The sequence below is a fragment of the Salmo trutta genome, chromosome 31 (assembly GCF_901001165.1).
Source record: "Salmo trutta chromosome 31, fSalTru1.1, whole genome shotgun sequence".
In the NCBI taxonomy this organism is placed as follows: domain Eukaryota; kingdom Metazoa; phylum Chordata; class Actinopteri; order Salmoniformes; family Salmonidae; genus Salmo; species Salmo trutta.
In genome coordinates, this window is record NC_042987.1 from 22866752 (window position 1) to 22880681 (window position 13930).

At 43.1% G+C, this 13930-nt stretch overlaps 1 protein-coding gene across 2 annotated transcripts in view; it reads right to left on the reverse strand.

Annotated features, from left to right (window-relative positions):
* tnr (tenascin R (restrictin, janusin)) overlaps positions 1 to 13930 on the reverse strand; it is a 175207-nt gene that overhangs the window by 100845 nt on the left and 60432 nt on the right. The gene's annotated exons all lie outside the window — the stretch shown is intronic.

A 13930-nucleotide genomic window follows, 5' to 3' on the forward strand; every position in this document is an offset into this window, starting at 1 on the left:
TGGTGTTCATTGAGCAGGTCAGCAAAGCTAATAATAATGATAGTCATTTTGAGCAAACAGAAATGCATATTATTAATTCACCAAATGCATTACACTTCAAACTATCATACATGGCAGATTGTTTTGGGGGGAATTTGTCACTTTGCCAGCAGTATGACTATAAGGAGAAGGAAAATGGGATCTCTACAATACTACTTGTGGCTGGTCTCTGTGTGAATCATTGCTGGCTTCTTGTAATTTGTTATCTTTTGGAGATCCCATTTTCAATTTGTTGATGCAGCAGATAGATTCCCCCACAGCATCCATTTATCACCTGTCATGGTAAACCTGTTTTGTAGTTTTCTACCAACAAAAAATGGGTAGCGGGAGGGGTGGGGGGGAATAAAAGCTGTTATTAACTGTATTTTTTAAAGGTTTCCTCAAACAATATATTGAAACCGGTAGTTCCACAACTGGAGTTTTAAAACCTTGACTATGACATATCAAGTTCAACCTCAGAATGCATAACGAAATGAAAATGAAAAGCCACTCAATGTGACAACTTCTCACGCTAGTGAAAAACGATTTTTTAGATAATGGAAATGCGTCATGCCTCAATACACAAATGATTATATGCATAATCATTTACTGGATAAATGGAGCATTTTAATTTAAGATACATTTTTCATCCTAGTAACAAAGGATCTTTTGGGCTGGTTGATGGGATAATTGCAAGCTGAAAGAGCCATTGTTAGCGGTTCAAAGCTCTCTGAGTATCTTAGACTTTTGACACAAGCTTTTATTTCAGAAACTACTAACTGAAATAATTAATTCAACACTGGTTGCAAAATCCATTACACTCACCAACATGCTTGCTGAATTAGGAGAGACTGTACAGTACAGTAAATGAAGACAGCGGCAGTGTGTTGTATTCTAAGCATTACAGTAGGAGGAAAAACTACACAGTTGAAGGTCTATTGAAATATAGAAGAAAATCCTTTTAGTCCAAGAATAGGCTAAATATATCGGCTTTATTTACATAAACTTGCTATTTTGTCATTTGATCTTTCAATTGTCTTTGACGTTTTCTTGGTTTATTGTTGTGTGCAACAGGCTATACGCTAGCTATCACTGCATTCAAAAATGCCACAGGTATACAAATACATGTTTTATGCAAGGCCAGGCCAAGTATTTCTTGTTAGACATGTTTTAGTAATTAATTTTATGTAGCTATTAGCCCAGTCCATGAGATATGAAACAGCATTTTGGAAGGAAACAAAATAGTTGCTGAAGGGTGTTTACAGAGCTAAGCTAGTTAAGCGAATCCTCAGTTAATCAGGATGCCAACTCTCACAGAGCAGTACCAGGTATGATTAACCTGAACCCAGCAGACCACAGGCCCTTTCCACAGTCATTAATCTGGACTTTGCCAGTTCCCAGCAGGGCAGGCCAAGGGTGGGAAAAAAATGGCTCTGCATATCTATAACTATCTGACATTCCTGCATGCCAAATAAGACAACTGATTAAAATCCATAAATCAATATCTTAGCACAGGCCTCTTCAAATTAGAGCCCTGGAGTTAGAGGCAACAACATAAGTCAATTTCTAGCGGAGTGATGGGGACCAAAAAAAAAAAAAAGATTTCATTGATGGAAAATGTATCTGCACAATGAAATGCCACACTTGCTCTATCTTTAGAGGTGAACAAAAAGCAGACATGTTTCAGCTTTTAAAGGAGTCTTCACCCCAGGAGCAGAGACTTTTCCTTTTACCTGCCTGCCATACTCAAGGATCTTCTAAGTGCTTTTATCTCTTGCATTTCATTGAGTGGCAGGGTTCAATGAAGCACAGTTCATTAGTCAGAAAGCAGCAGATAGCGAACTAGCGATGGGCTACATATAAAAACCCAAGAATGTATACCCTTAAACCCATCCTAAAAGGTAAACGTTTGATCTGCCAAGTCCATTCAGTTAGCTATTTATTTTCTTAAAATGCAACACATTAGCAACACCTTAAAATAAGCCCATGCACTCCATGCTGGGCGCTAGGAGCAGTGTTTTTCCCATGCTTTCAACTAGTAAATGTATCCATCAAAGTCAGCATAAAAGAACTGACAGTTCAAGTAATGTGCTGTGGGCAAGCCACATCTGATTAAGAGGTTTTTAATGGCTTTATGGCCCGTGGCAAGCACAACAACAGCCTTCTGGAGCCATACAAGCCCCATTCCCTCACTGGAAATATCCCAAATGCTACAGATGTAGGATCTTAATTTTATCACCCTGTTGCAGAAGAACAGGACATTTTAAACTTGTAGAGTATTTGAGGTTTAAAAAAGGTTTGACATTTCAGACTTGATTTTCCCTTACGAGAAATAAATCAACTACTAGAAATGTAAATTAATTATAAACCACATAATAATTCACATTTCATGTTGTTGCAGGATAATTTTCCCAAACTGGCTCAAATTAAGATCCCACATCTGTATACACCCACCAAACGATGCACCTGAATCGTTTGGTGGGTGTATACAGATGAATTTATTTTATTTTATTTTTCTGGTTTTGAGAATATTTCCCTGCTTGCAACGTCAATCTACAATACTCAAGAAAAAGGTTTCTAGAATTGTTGGAAATTAAGGGGGGCATGTGGGGTCTACCTGGAGCAGGGTTGGGGGCATGCCCCCTGGGATATTTTTTGTTGTTGAATGACTGTGAGAAGGTTACTTAGCCTAGTAGTTAAGAGCATTGGGCCAGTAACTGAAAGGTCACTGGTTAAAGCCGGGAAGGTGTCAAAATCTGCCATTCTGCCTTTGAGCAAGGCAGTTAACCCGCAACAACAACTTCTCCACAGGCGCCAGTGACGTCGATTAAGGCAGTCCCCTGCACCTAGCTAGCTAGTTACCTTGGAGGTTTCTCAGATGACCTGATAAGAATCTGAGGAAGATATGTCATTTGTTGTAACTTGTCACTGATCTTAAAAGCAAGTCTCAGCAGACATTTAAAAATATATGTATATTATTATATATATTTTTTTGCAGAGGCAGCAACGATGAAATTAATATATAGGAAAGCACTGACCCCTCAGCCCCCACTCTCTCCTTGAACTGCAGCAGAGAGGTGTGGGGAGCAGAGAGGTGTGGGGAGCAGAGAGGTGTGGGGAGCAGAGACGTGTGGGGAGCAGAGACGTGTGGGGAGCAGAGAGGTGTGGGGAGCAGAGACGTGTGGGGAGCAGAGAGGTGTGGGGAGCAGAGACGTGTGGGGAGCAGAGACGTGTGGGGAGCAGAGAGGTGTGGGGAGGAGAGAGGTGTGGGGAGCAGAGAGGTGTGGGGAGCAGAGACGTGTGGGGAGCAGAGACGTGTGGGGAGCAGAGACGTGTGGGGAGCAGAGACGTGTGGGGAGCAGAGACGTGTGGGGAGCAGAGAGGTGTGGGGAGCAGAGACGTGTGGGAGCAGAGAGGTGTGGGGAGGAGAGAGGTGTGGGGAGCAGAGACGTGTGGGGAGCAGAAAGGTGTGGGGAGCAGAGAGGTGTGGGGAGCAGAGACGTGTGGGGAGCAGAGAGGTGTGGGGAGCAGAGACGTGTGGGGAGCAGAGAGGTGTGGGGAGCAGAGACGTGTGGGGAGCAGAGAGGTGTGGGGAGGAGAGAGGTGTGGGGAGCAGAGACGTGTGGGGAGCAGAGACGTGTGGGAAGCAGAGACGTATGGGGAGCAGAGACGTGTGGGGAGCAGAGACGTGTGGGGAGCAGAGAGGTGTGGGGAGCAGAGACGTGTGGGGAGCAGAGACGTGTGGGGAGCAGAGAGGTGTGGGGAGCAGAGACGTGTGGGGAGCAGAGAGGTGTGGGGAGCAGAGACGTGTGGGGAGCAGAGAGGTGTGGGGAGGAGAGAGGTGTGGGGAGCAGAGACGTGTGGGGAGCAGAGACGTGTGGGAAGCAGAGACGTATGGGGAGCAGAGAGGTGTGAGATGGGAGGTGAGGACAGGAGGCCAGTCTTAGATTTCCTCCAGATTGACACAGAAAGGGTGAGAGTGTGTGAGAGAGTGAAATTGCACTCCTTAATCAGTTGCTATTGACCCATATCGCAGTAGGGAAGGGATTATGAATATGCCTTCCTCTGATATAAAAACAAGTATTTTTTGTTGTTGTTGTTGCTGACCCCTGTCTGTTATACTGTACCATCTGTGTTATTACACATTTCTGCCCTCTGTAAACAGGTAAGATGTCCTGTCAAATAGCATTGTGAGAATTGTTTGAGTCAGCACTTGGCCAGCTCTTTACTTGAGTAGCCTTAGGAATGAGTGATTGGGTAAGATAATTGGAAACTCTAACACAATCAATTTAGCCTTTAATATTTTATTTGTACAGCTTTCTTAACCCACAAAGGAACCTCAAATCTCTGATTAATTTCAAATGCCTTTTTTGTCTTCCATAGATATTTAGCAATTGATTTCAGATCGGATGCTGTCATACTATCTTCATGGGTTCGGTTCCCAGTTCTACTGAATTCTGTCTTGTTCATATAGTCAAGTCTCAAATGACCAAACACAGGCATACATTACATTCTTTGCCAAACTCATTCTTAGATTAGTGAGTTACAAAGATCAGTAGCCACCGACCTGAGGGTTGGAGGAAGTACATGCGGAGGACATTAGAGGAAATAAGGTGGATTAATGTGTAGTGTTCAAGATCCACAACCAATATGACGAATGTGATTCCTTCCTGTGCTTTAGAATATTTGCTGCATGACTCACTCAATTAATTAAGCAAATCAACTCTGGCATTACAAGCTCTGCGTTCTATATATAACTTATGCATCTGGGGTGGAAATGCAAATGCAACAGACCATTTCCTGTGATGAAGCTGTATAGGAAGTTCTGGTTATGACATGTTCTTAAAGTGTGTTGAAAAGTTTGCACGCTTAAATAAACACATTTTTTAATAAGATGATTTGCTGAGAAAATAATCTCTCAATGTTCTGCTGAGCAGGCTACCCCAGTTGGGACCTATGCAGCTACACTCACATCAGGCCTTTGTTCAGCCAGTCAGCTTGGTAGTGGCATGACAACGGCACAGGCAGACTTCTGAAGGCTCCTGTCACAACTGTCACACGCACTCCTATCACTTCAGAGACGACATTGCCTCTCCGGAGGCAGTACGGGGCACAACCAAATTGATTTCTGTATGCTCATAGAGAGAGTTCTGACCGACAATGTGTTAGCCCGCAAATATCTGACCTTTGGATTTCAGTGTATAAACCAAGGCAGCTCAAAGAGGTTTATCTTAATTTCTGCTGGGACGAGGCAGCGATAGATAGATGTGATAGAGCTTTACAGACGTATGTTCTGAATGCCTCCCCACAGGCAGTATTCCACTTAATCAGCGTCCAGGACAAGGCTATTGGCTGTGATGTCAAAGTGGGTGACGAAGCCAACCACAACCCCCTGGTGGTGTCTATACTAAAAGTGGACTGTGCTGACCTGGCTGTCAGATCTGGATTGGCATATTGGACTAGCTTGTAGAACTGGCTAGGATCTGATCAATGCATTGGGATTCACTGGGCCGTTGGGCTGTGTGGAGGGGGAGCATGGGAAGCATTGATGGTGTTGCCTGCCCTTGAACACATGCTGTCTCTAAACAGAGATCAGTTGGCCCAGTTTTGTGTGTGGATGTAGCGCAGAGAACGGATGTGTATCAGGGGAACTGCTGGTGAATCAGTCCTAACATCAACCTCATTCTTCAAAGGGGGGAGATGAACACTGGAACACCAGGAATTTGCATTGTGGAAAAGGAACAGGCAAGTAAGTATTTCGTTGGACGGTGTATACCATGTGTATCCCATACATACAACTAATGAAACTTTAAATTTGACTTTATGTACTCTGGCCTTGTACCGTAATACGTTCTCTGTTAATGAAAAAACACTATGAACTAGACTGTCTATTTTTTATTGATTTTTTTTTTTTTACATTTGTTATCAGATGAGAATTCCACTTCATGGATCATCAATGTGCACTTGTGAATGAGCAATACAATATAACTAACAACTCAGAGAGCATCACTTGATATAACTGAAATTGCTAATTGAAACTATGCTTGTTTCATTAAGAATCATGTGATGAAATAAGTATTTTTATCGAGTATCTCATGGTGTTTATTTTTACCTTGGTAAAAAGATGTTACCTTTCGTTGGATACAAACTAAAGAAAATATGGACACCTGCAGTTCTATTGGATATTTAGCTTTCTTAAAATTTTAGGAGTAGTACTTGCATGGTGAAACCCAACAACAATAATCCAGTGTATTGGGAAGATACTGTCCTCAAAACTGCTGGCAAAGTCACAGTAATGAAATGATCTTTTAAAATCAGTGTTCATTAAACTTCTAATTCAAGACAACTACAGAGGATATATTATTTGCCTTTTAATATTTTTTGACTCCCTGCACTCACTGCTTAGAATGAGTGCTCAAATAGGATAGCAGAGAACGAAATCATAAGAATAAGTCACTTTGGTGAAAATGAGAAGCTGGCTTTGTACTGTATGTAAAACATCCCACAGATGGACCCTGTAAGCATATGGCTCTGCTGTAGACAAGACTATCATCCGCAACGTTGACAGTGAAAATTAGGATTTTACATGGGGAGGATAATACTTTATCGCCCAACCAAATTTGTTGGCACAGTTGATTTTTAAATCAATGGATTATTCCATTTGGGAGTCAGTTACTGCTAAGGTCAAAAGTGATCGAAAGTCATTTTTACTGGAGGCTGTTTTCCATACAGTGTGAAATACTCACCCGATTGACCATGGAAACTCTGAGCCCTCAAACTTTGCCTGGAAATAATCTAGAATGGTCTTGTTAACAGATATACTAAATGTGAAGCAGAGATGAGAATATATCAAAAAAGTTCTGCTAACGCACTAGCTACTCCAACATGCTGCATTGTAAATCATTGCTTTAATTGCCACTTTGCATGTTGCTTTAATGAATGCAAATAATCAGAGAGTTCTACATGTACTTCAGGTAGAAACTTAGCCTTGTCCCATATCTCTTGCCATGGCATAGCAATTCCATTAGGAGTTGGTATGAGAGCAGAAACAGAGTGGCATCCAGGCTACAGAAACGTTCAAGAGGTGACAAGAACTCCGGGCAACTGTCACCAGCAGAGGGAGTAGACTACAACCATAATAAAGTTCACAAAGCCAGGGAACAAAAGGGTAAAAAGCCATCATCCCCTTCTCACATGTTGAAGTCTGGACATGAGCTCACCAGAGAAAACAAGCTTGTTTGGACAATCAACTCCATACCACAGCTACACAAGGCATCGAAGCATCCATTCAGCTGTTGTCCTGTGTCTATCAACCCTCTTTCAAAATGGCCTTCTGGGGACTAAATTATTTTGCCTTTTCTAGATTAGTGTGCACCCATTTCATCCAGAACACTATATTTTTGTAGTCATGGCAAATTTCTATAATTTTATAACAATAATAATAATGTAATAATATAATACAAATCTACCATTTCAACCTGATAATTTCCATTTCCAAAAGAGATACTCAATGGACTATCTAATCTTAACCCTTGTGTTGTCTTAACGGTCAAAAATGACCCGCCACTATGTTTAACAGCAGAGAAAACCCCCTAAATGATATATTTTCAACTTGAAATGTTATTACTTTTCCAAGAGTGACCCAAACATTAGAAAAAGTGTAACATCTCCTTTGTTCATATTTCCATGAAAGCTGTACACCACCAGGGTACAAATTGTCTTGGGGTCATTTTTGACCCGGCACTTATAAAATCATTTACACACCACAAAAACCACAAAGACACACACAGACACAGACACACACACACACACACACACACACACACACACACACACACACACACACACACACACACACACACACACACACACACACACACACACACACACACACACACACACACACACACACACATACACACACACACACACCCACACACACACACACACTGAGAAATGTAGATTGTGTGCTCCTGATTGAATTCAGACAAAACTAAAACTTTATTGTGCATGTGCAGCATCTCCCCTCCACTACCCCACACATGACTCAAGTTCACAGACAAAATAAAAACAATTTCAGAAAAAATAAACAACATTTCAGACAAAACAAAACAAAATTCTTGAAGCATTGTTTACTAATGGGGAATGCAGTCAGAGGCTACAAAGGTGCTGCAGATGACAGTCCCCCCAGTTCTCTCTTTGCTGAAGCCATGAGTACACGTTTCAGTGCCCAACAGGTCATAGATCAGATTTTTTCAGATGTCCACGAGGAACAAGAGAACAACGATTTAGAAGAGAAAAGGTATCTAAAGAAGAAGATGGGGTAGAATACAACCCAGAGCATGATGCATCATCTTCAGATGAAGAAGAAATCCCCAAACTGAAAGGTCCCGAGGCGAAGCTACATGTAGTCTCTGGGATGCAGAGAGTGGAAGGGCGATTTTTCTGTGCCACGATGCCACTGAAAGTCTTTCACACTTTCTCAAGAATGCTACGATTTGATAACCGTGAGTCAAGACCTGCAAGACGTGTGAGAGAAACTGGCGGCCATAAGAGAGGTCTGGGAGAAGTGGGTGGAGCGTCTGCCGTACCTCTACAACCCTGGGCCTGAAGAAACAGTGGAGGAGCAACTGGTTCCATTCAGAGGTACATTTTTATTTTCATATCTGTAATGTAAGTGATTTTCACTTTTCCTTTTATTATGTATTAGTGTAATATCATTGATTTATGTGATTGTTTTCTGTGACACTGACACTAATTACTGATAGTAATCTCTTTTGTCAAAAGGTCGCTGTCCTTTCCGGCAGTATATTCCCAGCAAGCCAGCAAAGTATGGCATCAAGATATGGTCAGCTTCCCTACACAGGGAAGCTGACCAGTGGAGGCCCGGAGAGGAACCAGGGGATGCGGGTTGTGCTTGATGTGACAGATGGACTGAGGCGGCACAATGTGACAATTTCTCCACCTCTTATGAACTCAGCCAGCAGCTTCTGAAGTGGAAGATCACCATGGTTGACACAGTTAGAAAGAACAAGCCTGAGCTCCCCCCTGCACTCCTCGCAACAAGGGGGAGAAAGGCCTTCTCATCAAAGTTTGCCTTCACCCTCACCACCACTCTAGTTTCTTACCTCCCAAAGAGGAACAAGAATGTGGTCCTCCTGAGCACACTGCACAAAACGGCTGAGATCAGTGATCGTGAGGACAGGTTTTGTATCTATTATCTTCTAATTATTTATTGTTGTTGTTTATACACCTTGTGGGTGGGGGTAATGGTTAAGAAAATGGGAGAAGACTAGTATTTTGTAGTTGAATTCCTCATTGTACAGTATATAAGAATGTATCACTATGTTGCCAAAATCATTCAAGACTGTTATTGTTTCCCTTCAATAAAATGCATTCAAAACTACTTTCTGCACATTTCTGCTACTTTCTTGGGCTATACAAGTGCTATCTCTAGCTAAAAAAAGAATGTACCTTTAGTACCAGTACATTTAGCAATAATAATAATAAATACTGTATTTAATAATAATAATAATAATAGTAAACCTCTACTTTAGTAAAGAAAACAATTATGATAGGTGTGTTGTAATAAAAACGAGTGGTGTCCACTGATTAAATGCAGTCTTTCTTCATTGTGAAGAGGGAAAACCCAGATATACACAATGTTTGTGATGAATGACAGGTTGTTTCTTAATGCAAAATAGATTTGCGGTTTGAAATTCAATTAAGCTGCTTTATTTTAGGGGTTTAGTGAAGGCGGGTCATTTTTTACCCATAGGACAAGGGGAGTATACGGAATGTTAAGACTACACAAGGGTTAGAAACATGTATAATCCATTGCATAAAAATCAACACATTTCTCACAGGGACCGTAACAGTGTGAAAACAGGGACCTAGTTGACACTGCTAGTGTGTAATGTCTGCATTGTCACTACTTCTGAGGTGCTCCTATATATGTGATCAAGAGGAATATGTTATGTCTATGAAAATGTTTGATTCATTTTCTTATTACAGTTCAAAGAACGATCACTTTAATACATTTTGTTTTGTTTGTCACTAAGACATAAATTAAAAATACCCAACAAGTCACATCAATTGCTTTAAGGGTGTTAGGACACCTTTCAAGAAATGTGTACGTTTTTTGGATAGAATATACATATAAATGACCATAATTCACACTATGCTAGTTAACCCTATGATAAGTATCTTCAGTTTGCATATAAATAGTTTTTTGTCTCTACGCTACTATGTACTCTGTCAGCTATTCTCTAATGTTCATATGCTCTTATGCACACCTGTCAACCCAATCATAATTGAAAGTCTAAGAAAACTCACCATTATACATTTCATTTTGTTATGAGAACAATATGCCCATGTGGAAGTTTATAAATGAGTGTTCTAGTTTGAAGTGCCTTTACAGCACATTAATCTAAATTATGTTTGAGAGGATAGAGGGAAAAGGAGAAAATAGGATATGATAGATGAACTAAGTGGTTTACTTGTATACCATTAACAGGAAAATTATTTGTCTAAAACATTATACGCATAATTCACTGGTACATTGCAGCTGATGGACTGAAACATATCACGTTGGTTTAATGTGAAACTTAACCAAGAGAAGTAAACACATTCTGATAAATGCTCTGTTCAGTGTGACATTAATTAAATAAGTCAATGAAAGTCCATCATGTGAAAAACGTTCATTAATGTTCTTAACTAGATAATGATAGCTTCCTCAATGTCGTGCAGCAAAGTAGGTAATTGGTTTTCATGGACTGAGACTTTGAATTTACTTTATCACGAGGAGGAGACTAACAAAATGCAATGACGTGGAGAATAATTAGTCTCATGGCTGGATTGGAATTCAACCATGTCAACATTCAATCACTTTATTCAATGTGATCTATTCATAATTTCCTTCTACGGATTATTAAATATGTATTAAAATGTTTTACTTTCCACAACAAGAATCATGACTGTGCATTTTAGTTACATGATTACATTTTTCACTTTTTCAATGATAACGTCTTGGATTCACATAAATAATTTTTTATACTATCACAGCATTCACAATATCCTATAATAAGCTATGGTGGCATCACAATGAGAAATGAAATATATGCAGTGCCAGGACGGTGGAAAATGTGTACAATATTCTCTAATTCTACAGAAGTGGGGATAGTCTAGTCTACAGTATTCCTCCTTCATTTGAAGAGATTAGGATTCCATTTAAATTGAGAGTGGTTAACGTTCAGCAGTATCCCCCGTTCTCTTTCACAAGTTCACATTTTTACTGGCAAACGTAAGCATTCCGTGGTAACTGCGCGCTTTTGCCGTCTATTCAATGGCAGAGGAATTTTATTTCAGGCTATTGACCTCTGCAAGCCATTTAATAACTATGGGGGAGAGACTGTGGCAACAACTGAATTGAAGTGCTAATATGGTCTGTACTGTGTGTTGTTTGCTGGTCTAAACAGTTAGGCAAAGGTCATATCAATTGAGATTAAAAGTAAAAGAAAATCAGAAAATGTGATTTCATTCAACTAAAATGGATGGCACATATTGTGTAGACACCTTTCCCCTCACAATACAGCATGGAGACATACCTGTATGCATGTTGTGACTACTACTCATTGCTGTCACGACTTCTACCGAAGGTGGCTGATCTCCCTATTCGGGTGGTGCTCGGCGGTCGTCGTCGCCGGCCTACTAGCTGCCACCGATCCCATATTCCTTTTCGTTTAGTTCTGTCTGTTTTTCACACCTGTGTTTAGTTTAGTTGATTTCGGTGGGTTTATTACACCCCGCTGCAGGCTAGGCTGTGTGCGAGATTATTGCTGTGTATTGTGCTTGTAAGGGGTGCATGCCTGCACCACGGGATTTCATTTGTTTCTTACGGTATAAGTTTACCGTGTGCATTTTGCGCTTTAGTTTGCGGAGTCGAGGTTTCTCCTCCGTGTGCGCAATTCCTTCCCTGTGGGTGGCGACGACGTTAGTGCGGTTATTCCCATTGTGTTTGTGTTGTGCTTTCGGGACCGCGTGAATAAACGTTGTATTACACTGGAACTTGCTCTCCTGCTCCTGATTTCCTACACACCCCCCTCCTACGAGAGGCACTATTACAGAATCCCGCACCACCTCAATGGAGTCAGCAGGAGATGACGCGCTCTCCACGTCCATAGAGGAGCGCGTACAACATCACACCAGCGTTCTCCACCGTCTCGGGACCGCCATGGATCAGGTGATGGCAACGATGGAGAGATGGGAGAGGGGTGGCCTGCCTACCCCTGCACCCGCCACGTACCAACCTACACCATCACCTGCGCCGGCGCCATCCGGGCCCAGCGGTATTCGGCTCGTGCTCCCGAGGGAGTACGATGGGACGGCTGCCGGGTGCAAGGGTTTCCTGCTCCAGCTAGAGCTGTACCTGGCAACCTTTCACCCGACTCCTTCGGGAGGGGAGAGCGTGAACGCCCTCGTCTCCTGCCTGTCCGGCAAAGCTCTGGAGTGGAGAGCGTCTGTTCCATCTACGGCAGGAGACGAGGAGCGCCCAAGACTTCGCGCTGGAGTTCCGGACCTTGGCCGCCGGCTCGGGGTGGAACGACAGGGCCCTGATTGAGCACTATAGGTGCAGCCTACGTGAGGACGTCCGCAGGGAGCTAGCCTGCAGAGACTCTACCCTCACCCTGGACCAGCTAGTGGACATGTCTATCAGGTTGGATAACTTGCTGGCTACCCGTGGGCGTCCGGATCGGGTCCAGTTGGTTCCACCCCCCAGCACCTCCGCTCCAACCCCCATGGAGTTAGGAGGTGCTGCAGTGAGGGCGATCGGAGGAGGAGCCTCCTCCTGCATCGGATGTGGTCGGAGAGGGCACACTGCCGACCGGTGTTGGAGGGGCTCGTCTGGGAGTCGAGATGGCAGGCCGAGCACTGTTCAGACACCCCAGGTGAGTCAGCACCAGGCTCACCCAGAGCCCCCTGTTGGTCACATGTATGTGTTGATTTCTTTCCCTGAGTTCTTTCCGCATTCTCAGCATAAGGCGCTAGTCGATTCAGGCGCAGCAGGGAATTTTATGGACCGTGGTTTTGTGCATAGGTTAGGGATTCCCCAGGTTCAGATGGACAAACCCTTTCAGGTGCACTCCCTAGATGGTCGACCATTAGGGTCAGGGGTGGTCAGGGAGTCCACGGCTCCACTGGACATGGTTACGCGGGAGGATCATGAGGAGAGAATTCGTTTTTTCGTCAATGATTCTCCTGCGTTTCCGGTGGTGCTGGGGATTCCCTGGTTTGCCTTTCACAAATGTACTATTTTGTGGCAACAGAGGGCTCTAAAGGGGAGGTCAGAGGAGTGCTCAGGCAGGTGTGTGGGAGTTTCCATCGGTGCAACGACGGTGGAGAGTCCAGACCAAGTTCCCACTGTGCGCATTCCCCCCGAGTATGCCGATTTGGCTATCGCCTTCTGTAAGGAGAGGGCGACAAAATTACCACCCCATTGATGAGGGGATTGTGCGATAAACCTCCAGGTAGACGCCGCACCTCCCAAGAGTCACGTGTATCCCCTGTCACAGGAGGAGACGGTGGCTATGGAAACATATGTCTCTGAATCTTTGAGGCAGGGGTACATTCGGCCCTACATGTCACCCGCCTCCTCGAGTTTCTTTTTTGTGAAGAAGATGGGAGGAGGGTTGTGTCCGTGCATTGACTATAGAGGTCTAAATTCGATTACGGTGGGGTACAGTTACCCGCTACCTCTCATCGCTACGGCGACGGAGTCATTCCACGGAGCACGCTTCTTCACAAAATTGGATCTCAGGAGCTCGTATAACTTGGTGCGTATCCGGGCGGGAGATGAGTGGAAGACAGCATTTAGTACCACATCCGGCCATTATGAGTACCTTGTCATGCCGTA